The sequence below is a fragment of the Dipodomys ordii genome, unplaced genomic scaffold (assembly GCF_000151885.1).
Source record: "Dipodomys ordii isolate 6190 unplaced genomic scaffold, Dord_2.0 Scaffold1, whole genome shotgun sequence".
Lineage (NCBI taxonomy): Eukaryota > Metazoa > Chordata > Mammalia > Rodentia > Heteromyidae > Dipodomys > Dipodomys ordii.
In genome coordinates this window covers 1,793,091-1,807,964 of record NW_012267217.1, presented here as the reverse complement: position 1 = coordinate 1,807,964, position 14,874 = coordinate 1,793,091, and positions in this window count along the sequence as shown.

Sequence of the window (14,874 nt, the reverse complement as noted above, 5' to 3'; positions counted from 1 at the left end):
TTTTATCTGTCCTCAAGGTCTAATTCTTTTAAGGACATGTTTCTTTTGTGGTTTCTCTTTCCAATTCCTCACCAACATTTGACTTGGTGTGATGCTTAGAATCTCATACCCAGATAATTTAAATCATCTAACCCTTTTCCTAGGTTTTTTTTTTCATCTTCTAGTTCCAGCCTGGCACTGGTACCATCATCCAAAAATGTTGCTTTTATTTTTATGCTAGTCATATTCGCCACTACACACAGAATTTTTGAGCTAATGTATCACACAAAGTAATTCACTTAAAAACTAATAGTTACTATAAGAAGATTGTGTGATTATCCTCTCCATTATCTAAAAGTCTAAAGAAAGTCACAAGTATACCCAGTATTACATAGCTTCTGAAGGTATGATGCAGGATTCATACCTGTGCAAACTAGTTCTGAAGTTCAAACTATCACCTACAGTGCAAATGCTATTATATAATCATAAAATCATTAAACCAGTGCAAAGGTAAAACATGAATAAGAAATATGAAGCTTTATTAGTGAGGAATTATCATAGCTTGGAAATAGAATACAAATAGGATAGACAATATATTGCATTTCTTTGTATAAACCATCTACTATGTTTTAATAAGTTTGCACTATGGTCTTATTCAATCTTGGAGAATTAAATTTGTTGGACTCTACAGATACTTGATTTTAAGGAACAAAACTATCTTCTAAGTGATATTTACCATTTTGTCCATATGTAATAGATTGAAATTTACATATACAGACACATGGAGACAAAATAAAAAGCTATAATGAAGCCGGGCGCTGGTGGCTCACGCCTGTAATCCTAGCTACTCAGGAGGCTGAGATCTGAGGATCACGGTTCAAAGCCAGCCCGGGCAGGAGAGACCGTGAGACTCCTATCTCCAATAAACCACCAGAAAACTGGAAGTGGCGCTGTAGCTCAATTGGTAGAGCGCTCGCCTTGAGCTGAAGAGCTGAGGGACAGTGCCCAGGCCCAGAGTTCAAGCCCCACGGCCGACCAAAAAAAAAAAAAAAGCTATAATGATAAAAATAATGAAGTATAAACACAATATAGTAGAAGCAAAATTATAACCTCAAAAAGAAAAATTTCAGCTCTTTTAAATGCATCACCTGTGTTTAGAGTGAGCAATTCATTCCATCATCGAGCTGCTTCAAACTAAAATAAAATGGTTTAAGACATTTGTGAATAGTCCAATTTTGGAGTTAGATTGAATTTATTAGCATTTGAGAGTGCACGTAGAAGAGGAAGATATTCTTTCTTAAGGATATGACTGTATAAAATAGTTATGTGGCTAAATACTATATGTACATATATGTATACATTCAAATAATTTCCATTAATTGACTTCATATGATCTACTGAAAATAAATCCAAAGGATCAGTGCAAGAAATAATGCCAAAGCCAACATGTGTAAAACACAAACCACCGTTGTCTTATCACACTTCATTTTTCCCCAGTTTCCAGATTTTCACCTTCTAGTTCTCAAAGGCTCCATATTTAGTTAATGCTATCTTCTTGATGCTTGAACATTACATACCCAAAATATCAGGAATAAATTAGTGCAGCAAAACAATTAGAGCTATTGATTTAAACCAGAGACATTTTCTCATGTGATTTCTGAAAAATGAGTTTTAACTATAGACATACCACATATATTGTTTTAATAAGCATCAACAAATTACTAGCCTAATTCCTAATAAAAGAAAATAGTTCAGGTATCTTTGTAAGAAATACTGAACTAGATTGTCCATATTACACATATGAATGTTCAAAACATTAATATTACAGACCATTTAAACAGAGTTCCTGTGATTGAGTGTTTTAAGCAAAGGAATTTTCTCCATTGTTTCTAATGCTATTTTAAATAGAATCATTTGAAACCTTGATTAAAAATGTATACCAGTATGTCAGGTTAGGTATTAAGGAATAGGAATATGCTTTTAAAAACCTGTTATACAATTTTTGTTATTTAAGGAGCAGAAGGTAAGAAACAAAATAGCACATAACTTTTTAAATCACATAATGCTTATGACAATAATCATCCTTAAATTTCTCCTACCAAAAGGTTATATAAAGAAATAAAAGCACAAAATGGAAGAGCTCATGGAGGCAGGCACCAGCCTTAGGAACACCCATTTAAGAAGTGCAATTGTGGTTGTCTTTCCTTGGTTTTTAATTGTGTGTTTGTTTGCCATGGTGGCCTAATTTAGTCCAGAAGATGAGCCAACATTAAAAGCTGGTAGGAGAGGTAAAGTAATCCCCAGGGTGGGCTGCTTGTGCTCAAGAGTTTAAAAGCAACACAGACAGAGGCAGGAGTCAAGCCACATTGGAGAAGGGGGTCCACATGACAAACTGTGGAAGGTGAGCAAATCAAATTTTTCACAATTAGTTGAACAACAACTGTGACAGGTTTAGCGCTTAGCATTTTCATTTGTGTGCTCAAATTTGGTTATCTGTCCTCTTTTATGCAAATGCGATGTGACAGGAGAAGCTGGGAGCATTGGAGCAGGCCAATCACTCACAACAGGGGCGAGGACTGCTGGGCTGGGAGGCCAGGATTAAATGGACTGAACGCTGATGGATAAATGACATGAGCCATGCTGAAAGCCTCATGAACTGATTTAAAACTTCTAAGGGAGGATGCTAAGAATATAATTATGCTTTATGACCCAGCCTAAACTGTCAAAGAATGAAAAGATAAAAGAAGAATATAAATTGTACCAAATGAATATTATCAGCATTCATAATTTAACTAAACCCAATATGTTTATCCTTCATTGGAAAATAGAAAAGATTGTAAAGCTGTGTCCTTATGACATCAGCCTTAGAGCTGGAAAAAAAAGTTTTAAAATTTACAAGTGAAGCAAATGGAAAGGAATTCAAGGCATTGAAGGCTTCTTGAAGGGGTTTTCTTTCCAGCAGGTCAAGAGGCCCTTCTGCAAAGTTGGCACACACCAGTTTATCTACTACAGAGTCACTATGGTGACTATGTTAAGAGGTTCAGGTACAGGTCACCAGCTCTTGGGACTCTGGAAATGATTTTCCTAAATTTGGAGTGCCTTTATACTCGTCCACCACATTCTTTAACCATCTACAATTCCATAAAGTACAAGGGTTTAAAACACACCAGAACCAAATATCTTCTTAAGTAAATATAGGAATACCTATACACCTATGTTTGTCATGGCACTATTCACAAATACAAATACAGAATCAGCCTCAGTGTCCATTGGTAGACAAATGAATAAAGAAAATGTGGCATATACCAAAACACAAGAGTCTGATGTAGCCATTAAGAAGGAAAGTGTGGCTTTTGTTAGAAAACAAATGTAACTGAAAGTCATCATGCTAAGTACAGTAAGCCAGTCCCACGGAGATAAGAATTGCCCATTTTCTTTAATTTGTGGAAACAGAAAGCAAGCTAAACAAGACAAGACAAACAACAAATGGAAAACTACTAGGGAAGTGAAAAGGGAAAGGAAAGCAGGGAGAAAAAGAAGGGGTAAGAGAGAATAATAGAGTTTATTTTTAGAATATTATATTCATGTATGGAAATGTCATGATGAAACCCCTTACTATGCACAAGCTATTACATGTCAATGATAGAAACACCCATTTCCTGTGTAAGAGTCTTAACTCTAATCTGCCAACTTGTCAGAAATAAACACCTTTCCAAGAATAAAATTTTATAAATAAACTATTTACTACTAAGCCCTTATTAAAAATCACATAATTAAAAATATAAGGAAGAGTTATAGCTTGGTGAAGGAACGTTAATGTAGCCTTCATGAAACTCCAGATCAGACGCCCCAGCATCACAAAAGTAGAAATAAATGGGGGCTGGGAAGTTGGCTTAGTGGTAGAGTGCTTGCCTTGCATGCCTGAGGCCCTGGGTTCGATTCCTCAGCACCACATAAGCAAAAAGAAAAAATCTGGAAGTGGCGCTGTGGCTCAAGTGGCAGAGCGCTAGCCTTGAGCTGAAGAGCTGAGGGACAGCGCCCAGGCCCAGAGTTCAGGCCCCACAACCGGACCCCCCAAAAAAAATTTAAAAAAAAAGTAGAAATAAATAAGTGAAAAATATTTACAGAAAAATACACGTCAGAATTGCATCTGTGGATGAGAGCATTTATTGGTGAATAAACACTGGATAACCATCATTCATATCATAAATGGAGCATTACCAACCAGCATAGCAGATGCTGACTGTTCCAAATGGAAACACTCTCCCAAGTTCTCTCAACCCAGACTGGCCTTATCTACTGTTGACATTCATACATATTGAATCACAGAAACTCTTTATGATCTGGTGTCCTTTGTGTATGGGAGGGGGGCCTTCTTTCTTCACTCAGTATTTTGTCTGTGATATTTATCTATATTGTTGTGTAAGCAGTAGTTGTTTCCCATTGCACTATCATATAAATGTATAGATAGGTAATGACATTAAGAAATATATATATATATATATATATATAAATGTGCAGATAGGCAATGACTTTAAAGTTTTGTGAAACCGTTTCAAAGTACAATCAATACAACTAAACAAAATGATTGTATCAATTTCAGAATTACTACTTTTTATTTTTTGCAGTATTAGGGTTTGATCTCACCATCTTAAGTGTTCTACCAGGTTCCCAGCCTTTCTTGCTTTGGTTGATTTTTCAGATAAGGTATTACATTTCCACCCCAACCCCCCTCTGCCCTCCACACTGGACTCAGATGGTGATCCTGCTACCTCTGCTTCTTGAATATCTGGGAAACTAGATATGCCATTATACGTGGCTTGTTTTGGAGACAAAATCCCAGCCTGGCCTCCTCTCTCCACCTTCCACATAAACTGGTATTACAGGCATGTAACACATACTATCATGATAAGCTAGGAGTTGTATACACTGTCATGCATATATATTCATATTAGGAATTGTACTGGCCTAATGTAATTAACAATTAATATTAGTTACCATTTTTCTTTTTTTCTTCTTCAATTGCACGAGTCCATATACATGAAATTCTAGCATAGACAAAACTGACATATGGTGCTAAAATCAGAGTGCTGGTTGTTCCTGTATCCCAATAATTTACAATGGCTCATTGGGAGGAAGAGAAGAATGTGACTCTCTACCTTCCAACAAGGCCCCAGGTCTGAGCCTTTTCCTTCTCCAGAAACTAACATAATCTACATAGTAAGAAGCATTTTTTTAAACTTACATTCTGTTTTCTGTTGCTTTTCATACATACTATGGCATTTGCAATCGCTAGCACATAATCAGGCCACCACTCCCTGACTTCCTCATGACCTTCGTGCCAGTGACAGGCTCCTCTTATAGCCCTCACACCACTGGACCCCCTTATAATTTAACACTTCATTTTTACATTCTAGCATGAGATTCTGTTTCTATTTCTATGCTCTGTAGAAGCTGGATCTTTCCCTAAAAGAGCACCCTTTCTAACCCTCACACAAATTCTTTCATGAGCCCTTCATGGGCTGCCTTCTCAGCCAGGCTGCCTTTTTCTTTGTGCTCCCTGCCTGAGCCTCACATTTGAGTCATTTCCCTTCCCAAGTTTCCCCTGAGCTGATCATGCACTCCTCTATCTGAAATGCTTCCTCTCTCATTTCTAGGCCTACTTCATTTAGCCAGTTTCTTAAGTGGTAGAATAATCACTAACAAGAAAGTTTCTATTTTAACCAAAATAACTCCCCAAAATGCAAATAATTTGTAGAAAAAAAATCCTATTTTGAGTAGTATCAAAATGCTTAAACTATGCTCTTGAGGACTTATTTTTATTCATTCTTGAACCCTCATCTCTGATGTTACCTCCGCTGAGGATCCAGAGAAAATTCTTTGAGAAAACTTAAGTCATTTCACTTTCTGTGCTTCACAAGACCATTATAGTATTTAGTACGTTGTATTATAATTACCACCTGGATCTCTGTCTTCCCCACTGGGCCATGAACTCCGCAAGAGCAAGGACTGTGTCTTATTCACCTTTCAATCCCCAATTTCAATTTAATTCAGCAAATATTCAATGCCCTGCACTGTGTCAATTTCAAAGTTAGCACTTAATAAATATTTCATGAGATAATGAAAGAGTGAAGGAAGATAAATTTATATTATCTTCAAATACTTCTTTTAAAAAGTTCTGGCAGAAACTCACTTTTGCATTCCTTTGAATAAAAAGTATTTTCCAAAACTTTTAGATCAGCAAAGTTTAAAGTTTGCCTTTTCTATTTGTTTGTACATTTAAATTTAAATGACAGCTAACTTGAATTACATGGCATAGCACAAATAGTGTTGGAGAAGATCTAGTCTAGGGAGACAGCTAATATAGCCCATGTAACTCATTCTCCTCTTCCTGTACCTATAGCAGACAGTACTAATCTCTCTTATTAGCCCTGATTCAACCTTGGAATGGTCAAGCCCTGACTCAGTCTTAGAACTATCAACTTAGCACTGACCTAGTTGCTATCTGTAGTTGGTGATCCAGATGAACTGTTAGTTGCCTTGGATCTAGCTCACTCTCTCTTGTTGCCATTCTGAGGTTAAACAGCTTTGCTTAGGTCACAGAATTAATGTTTTTAGGGCCTGAACTAAAATCCAAGTTACCTAAGACTCTAACTACTACAATACACTTTAATTTTATAGCTGGTTATTAACGTGTATACAAAATTTCTATGAATATTCATTCCTTTTAACCAGCTAAAGAAAAATGATATGGACATACTTGTGTATTATATGTTATATATTATGTATTTTTAATAAAAAGTGAAGTAACTCTGAAAATGACATAAAATAGTAAAAACACAAAAGAATCCAATGAAAACCAGATTGATTAAATTAAGTATCTTCCTTATACCTTTTTTGCATACCTACCAAATAACTGGAAATTAGAATATAAGACAAAACTGATAATTTACTTTTTTCAATGGGTTGTTGAGGTTGTAATTTTTACTTTCACTGTGTAAATTCAAATCATCCTTCTCTACTGGGGGAGGGGAAGAGGGTACTGCCACCATACAAAGGGGATTCAAGGAATCCCACAATGGCCTTAGTGACATTTTATATACTGTTCAAATGCTACAGATTCTATGTTTATTATACACTACTGTCATGTGTAAAGGAATATATGTAAAAGAAAACAAGAGATATATTAAGAATAAGCTTACTGGTTGTTTTTAAGCTTTTTAAAGCTCAGAGCATGAGCTTAAAATTCTCTGAAGGGATAGACTTGTTTCTTCCAACTGGGCCAGCAGGAGTAAAAGAAACAGAGAAAGTTGAAATAAAATCTTAGATTTCTTAGCCTCCTTTTCTTTGAGAAGAAACTGAAAGATACCCTCAAAGAATCAACACCCAGGATACCTCATTACCAGAAATAGAGAGGCAAATGAGAAACATGAGTAAAGAAAAAGCAACTCACTGCCTGAAAATAGATAAAAGAACCCAAGCAAAGGTCTCAGACACAGAATACTCACAGGTTAGCCCAGATGAGGCAAAGAAATGAAGTAAACTATTAGAAACTAATGATAGCCTTTGGGGAAATGCATCTGAATTTTGGCCCCTCTGGCTGTTTCTTGGGCTACATGTGCCCATTTGTGTCCCTGTGTGCTTTACATAGAAACTCAGGATTGTGGGCCTGGACATGTATCTCATTAGAGGCTAGGGTTATTGGAGAAAGGCATTAATAATCCTATTTTGCCAACAATCCCTGTGAGAAATGATGTTCACAACCATGGCAGTTACTTATGCATTATCTCTTATATCTAATCCTTGCAAACTTGATCCTATAGTATCAGGACTAGGTTCTTAACACCTTGGCTTTTGCCATCTAGCATACTCTCATCATTGTTTTTAATTCCTTCCAGATACTAGTGCTTTTGACATTTACAAGGCATGTTATTTGTAAACATAGTCTTTTATTCTCCTTTTTCATCTTTTAAACAGGTTCTTTAATAAAGCAAAAAACACTTAAATGTTAATGAAAGCCAATCTATCATGTTTTCAGCAATAAAACTTTCGGTATCAAGTCCAAGAATTTGTCACCTAACTCCAGGTTTGTTATTTTTTCTCTTTTCTCAAACTTCACAGTTTTCATTCAACATTTAATCTCATGAGTCATTTTAATTGTTGGAATAGGTGTGGCTGGGTCTGAACTTTTTCGCTTGTTTGCCCTGCAGTCCAATTGCTATATTATCATTAATTGGGAAGTTTTTATTTCCATCATTCTATTATGACAAGGAAAAAGAAATTGATGGAGAAGGAAAAAGAGGATAAATAAGGAAGAAGAAATAAAAGCAAAAAGCACTTAGAAACTATTTTTTTTACAAGATTACAGAAAACCTCCCTAACTTCAAGAAAGAGGACCTTCAGTGTCATCAATGTGACAGAGGCTTACAGAACTCCAAATAGGCAAGATAAAAGAAAAACCTAGCCAGGCACCGGTGGCTCATGCCTGTAATCCTAGCTACTCAGGAGGCTGAGATCTGAGGATCACAGTCCAAAGCCAGCCTGGGCAAGGAAAGTCTGTGAGATTCTTATCTCTAATAAACCACTAGGAAACTGGAAGTGATGTTGTGGCTCAAGCGGTAGAGCACTCCCCTTGAGCTGAAGAGCTGAGGGATAGAGCCTAGAGTTCAAGCCACACGATCAACCAAAAAAAAAAAAAAAAGAAGAAAAACCTGTAGCCATATAAGCGTAAAACATTAAATATAATAAAATATAATGAAAGCTGCAAAAGAGGTGACTAGGAACTTACAATAGGAAGTAACTTAGATGTCTTGCCACAGACACTAAATGTGAGGAGGGCATGGAAAGACATAATTCAAGTTCTGAAAGAAGAAAACTGCCGACCTAGACTACTATACTAGTAAAACTATCCTTAATAACTGATAAAAGAAAATCTTTTCAAGATAAAAACATAATTACGTAGTTCATAACTACTAAAACAGCATTGCAAAGGATACTTACGAAAAAAGAAACGAGAAATTATATGAAAGAATAAATCCCACTAGAAGATTAAACTAGAAAAGCAGGAAGGGAAAAGAAGCAAGCAATGCAAAAACAACAAAATGACAGGAAACAGCATAATTTTCAATATTAATGTTAAATATCAATGAATTCATTTTAAAACAGAGAACTGGCAAGCCAGATGCAGGTGGCTTATGCCTGCAGGCTGAGATCTGAGGATCACAGCTCAAACTCCCACCCCCTACACACACACACACACACACACACACACACACACACACACACACACACACACACACACACACACACACACACACACACACACACACACACACACACACACACACACACACACACACACACACACACACACACACACACTGGCAGAGAAGTCCATAGGACTTTTTTTTTCAATTAACCAGCAAAAAGCCTGAGCACTGATAGCTTATGCCTGTAATTGTAGCTACTTAGGAAGTTGAGATCTGAGAATCGTGCTCTGAAGCCAGCCTTAGTAAAAAAGTCTGTGAAACTCTTACTGCCAATAAAACTACTCAGAAAAACCCAGAATTGGCACTGTGGCTCAAGTGATAGAGTGCTACCTTTGGGCAAAAAGCAGCTCAGGGATAACGCCCAAGCCTTGAGTTCAAGCCCCAGGACCAGCAAGTGTATGTGTGTGCGCGCACACACACACCCACCCACCCACCCACCCCAGAATGGCAACTTGGATCAAAAAATCCCCAAGATCCAACTATCCAATCATTTGTTGCCTAGAAGAAACACATCTCACTGGCAAAGGCAAAAACAGGCTTAAGATAAAAAGGAGGAAATAAACCTTGCAAGAAAATAGACCATGAAAGCAGACAGAAGTAGCCATTTTATATCTTAAAATAGACTTCTAAACTAAAAATTATGTCAGACAAAGATGGTTACCTTATACTAAAAACGGGAATCATCTAGGAAAAAAAATTACAGTTGCTAACATATATACACCAAATTGTGCTACACCCAGGTTCAACAATTCTGGATATACAAATGTTGATAGATCCTAGCACAATTTAGTGGGGGTAATTACACTACTCCATTCTTATCAAGAGATAGAAGTCATTGAAACAAAAATAAAAATTGTAGAAATAACACAATAGACCAAATGAAAATAACAGATACCAAAGGGACACATTTTCTCAGTAGCCCACACAATTTTCCACAAAATGGATAATATTTAAGGGCATACAGCATGTCCAAATAGAGAAAAATGAAATAACTTCTTGTATTCTACCAGACCACAGTATGCCTAAACTGGAGCTCAAGAGCAAAGATTGTACAGGAAAATATCCAAGCATACAGACTGAACAACACTATTGAACAATATGTTGGTCACTGAAGAAATAAAAGGAGAAATCAGGGTTTCTTAACCTAATGAAAATGAAAACACATACTACCCGATTTTTTAGGATATATATATAGTAAAGGCAGTGTGTTGAGGGAAGATTTCATTACCATGAAAAACAAAATACAAAATACCTGAATATTCACAATTAAATAGCCTTATGATGTAGCTCCAACTCATAAATGAAACAAACAAAACACCAAACTGGTAAATGGAAAGAAATAGTGACATTTAGAGTAGAAATGAATTAATTTGAGATTAAAAAGCTATACAAAGAATCAGTGAAACAAAAAGATGAGGAGGCTCAAATCAATAAAATTAGAGATGAAAAATATCACAACAAATATCGGGGTAAAAAGAAAAAAATCATGAGGAACATAATATGAACATGTGTTAAGCAGTGTTTTCTTAAAAAGTAAACATTGGCTGGGTGCCAGTAATCCTAGCTACTCAGAAGGCTGAGATCTGAGGATCGCAGTTCTAAGCCAACCTGGGCAGGAAAGTGCGTGACACTCTTATCTCCCATTAACCACCAGAAAACGAAGTGGTGCTGTGGCTCAAGTGGTAGAATGCTTACCTTGAACGGAAGAGCTCAGAGACAGAGCCCAGGCCCAAAGTTCAAGCCCATGACTGAAAAAAAAAAAAAGCTATGGACATGTTTGTGCTTGTCGTTTTAGTGTGGTCTTGTGGTCTAGTGGAAAAATGCCCAGGATTAGAATTGCTGGGTCAGCAGGAAGCTCTATGTGCAGTGTTTTGAGGAACCTCCCTACAGCTTTCCAGTGTTTCAACAAGTTTACATTCCCACCAACAGCATAGTAGTAGTTCCCTTTTGGCCACATTTCCCACCAGCATGTTCTTAGTTTTTTGATAGTGACCATTCTAACTGAGGTGAGGTGGAATCTGTGTTTTGTATTTCTTTTATGGCCAGAGATGTTGACATTTCTTCATGTGTCTACTGGCCACTCATTTCTTCTGAGAAGTCTAAGTCATTAGCACATTTATTAATTAGGTTGCTGTTTCTGTGAGGATTTGTTTCTGAGGTCTAAGTATATTTTAGATATGAAGCCCTTGTCTGATGCATAGCTAGTAAAGATCTTCTCCCACTCTGTGGGATATTCATCTTGCTGTTTTTTGCCATGCAGAAATACTTCAACTTGATGCAATCCCATTTATATATCTTTGATTTGTTATTCTGGATGTTAGCAATTTTCAACCAGTGCTTAGGATTCCTAATGTTTCCTCTATTCCTTCCTGTAATATTTTCATGGTATCTGGCCTTACATTGAGGTCTTTGATCCATTTGGAATTTATTCTGGTGCAGGGTGAGATATAAGGATCATCTAGCTCCAGTTTCCTGCACATGTATACTCAATTCTGCCAGCACCATTTATTGAAGATTCCTTCTTCCACCCTGTGTTTTTGGTTGCCTTATCAAATACTAGGTGGCTATAGGTCTGTGGGTTCATTTCTAGTCCTTCTATTCCATTGGTCCTCGTCTGTTCTTGTGCCAGTACCAAACTGTTTTGATTATTTTGTAGCTAGTTAGAAACTTGGTATTGATATTCCTCCAACACTGTTCTTCCTGCTAAGAATTGTTTTGCTATTTGGGGTCTTTTATCATTCCACATGAATTTTGGATTCTTTGTGGCATTGAAGAATGTTGTTGGGATTTTATGGACAATGCATTGAATTTACAGTTAGCTTTGGGCAGTACTGCCATTTTCATGTTAACCCTTCCAATGCAGGAGCATATAGTTATCCCATTTCCTTAAATCTGCTTTTTTTTCCCCAGATTTTTGTAAGTTTTCATCAGAGGTCCTTCATATCTTTGGTTAATTCCTAATTATTTTATTTTCCATTGGGGCTATTACAAATGGAGTTATTTTCTAGATTTCAATCTCATTGTTAGCATACCATGTTCATTGCTGTACAAGACATGTAATCAACCCAGATGTCCCTCAGTGGATGAATGGATCAAGAAAATGTGATAGATGCACACACACATACACACACACAATTAGAATTCTATGCTTTCATGAGAAAGAATGATATTGCACCACTCATAAGGAAATGGCAAGGCTTGATAAAAAAATATATTAAGTAATTGGAATGTGTCTACACATCTACAAGTAAAAACAATGGATGGTAAAAGACAAAAATTACGCTTGGATACAACAAATTTCTAAGACAGGCTCTGAAAAACGAACAGTGAAAACAAAGGTAAGGTTCTGAAAGGCTCTGTAGCTATGTGCATATGATCATATAAAAAGATGTTTATCAAATGAATTCCAAAAATGGGAAAATAGAGGGTTTTTGGTTATTTTGCTTTCCCCCCCTCCTTTGTCACTGTTTTTGATTTCGGTACCTTTTGTCTTATATGTAAGTTTATCTGTTTTGTGGAGGATATGGGGGAGCACAGAAATGGTGTGACAAAGGATGAAAAAATACCAGTGATACTCACTAGACCAACAAAACTTGTGGAGGAGGGAGTTAAAAGGGAAAAATGAGGGAAGAGGTGACATTGTTCAAAAAGCACTGTTCTCATTACCTGACTTATGTAATTATAACCCCTCTGTACATCACCTTTAATTTTTTTGTTATGACAGCAATAAAATTGAAGTGTTAAGAGCTTCTCAGCAAAGAATGTCCAGGTAGATTTTATATAATTTGCTAATTATTATTTGTTATTCTTTAAAAGTCTGGTAGAATTCAGCTGTGACTCCATCTGGTACAACAAAGGCTTATTCACAAATGAATGCTACCAGAACTTCAAAGAATGACTACCACCAAAACTCCTCAAACTCTTCTATGAAAAGGAATACTACTGAACTCATTCTATGAAGCCAGTATTACATTCATTCCAAGACCAGAGATAAGAAAATAAGAATAATAAACCAATCTTGTTGATGAGCATCCATGTTTAAGTTCTCAATAAAATCTGTGAAAGCCAAAATCATATTAAAAAATTCATACACCACAACCAAATTGATTTCATTTCAGAGATGCAAGAATGGTTAAATATACGAGTCAATAAATACAATGCATTACATAAACAGGAATAAGAACAAAAAACTTATATGATCTCAATCTACTTAGAAAAAGCCTTCAACGAAATTCAACATCCTCTTATGATAAAAGTTCTGAAAAAACTAGAACAGAAGGAAAATATCTGAACAAAAGCTATACATAACAAACCCATTGCCAATATCATTTTTAGTGGAGAGGAACTGAAATCACTTTCCCTAAAGTCAAGAAGACAGGATGCCAATTCTCCCCACTCTTACTCAACATAGTACTAGAATTCAACAATAAGGGAGGCAAAAAAAATAGAAGGGATTTAAATAGGAAAAGATGAAATCAAATTATTTCTATTTGATAATAATACAGTCCTGTACTTGACAAACTCAGCAGACTATAAAAATAAAATCTTTTAACATTCACAAATGCTTTTGTATAGACAGCAGAATACAAAAAACAAACAAAAAACTCAATACCCTAGGACTGGGAAAGTGGCTTAGTGGTAGAAGGCTTGCCTAGCATGCATGAAGCCCTGGGTTCAATTCCACAATACTACCTAAACAGAAAAATCCAGAAGTGGCACTGTGGCTCAAGTGGTAGACTGTTAGCCTTGAGCAAAAGAAGCTCAAGTATAGCACCTCAGCCCTGAGTTCAAGCCCCAGGACTCCCAAAAAAAAATAACATAAAAATACTCTAAAAGCAGTAGCTTTTCTATATAGCAATAATGTAAGCATTTGAAGTCACAATAGCCTCAAAAATAACAAAGGCATTAGCCAAGGAAGTGGAAGACTTCTAACTCACTGAAAACTAAAACCTTGAAGAAATTGAAGAAGACATGAATTCAAAGACCTCTCATGCTCACAGACAGGCAAAGCATTATGAAAATAACTATACCTCCAAAAGCAATCCAGATTTAATGCAAAATGTAGTGTAATTCCTCATAGAATAAATGAAAAATTCCATCTGGAAGCATAGAAGACCCCCCCCCAATCAGAATCAGTTATAAGAAAAAAAGCATTGCTTTAAGTTAAAAACAAAATTTCAAATTATACTACAGTACCATAGTAACAAAAATAACATGACACTTGGAAGATGGGGGGACCAAAACAGCAGTGAAGATTCAGAATAAAACCATGCTATTACAATCAATGAACATTTGACCAAGGAGACAAAAAAAAACATAAAATGGAAAAATGAGCCTTTTCAAATATTAGAAAACTGGGTGTTCAGCAATAGGAAACCAAAACTGGACCTCTAGAACTCTCATCCTGTACAAAATCCAACTCCAACTGGATGAAAGTGCTCAAAGTAAGACATAAAACTTTTAAATCTCTATAGGGAAACATTTTTTTTTCAATAGAACTAGATGCCCAGAGAATGGGAGCCAAGAATTGGAAACTGGGATTGTATCACATTGAAGATTTCCTACATAGCAACAGAAAAATCACCAGAATCTAGAGACAATCCACAGAATGAGAAAAAAAGTTTGC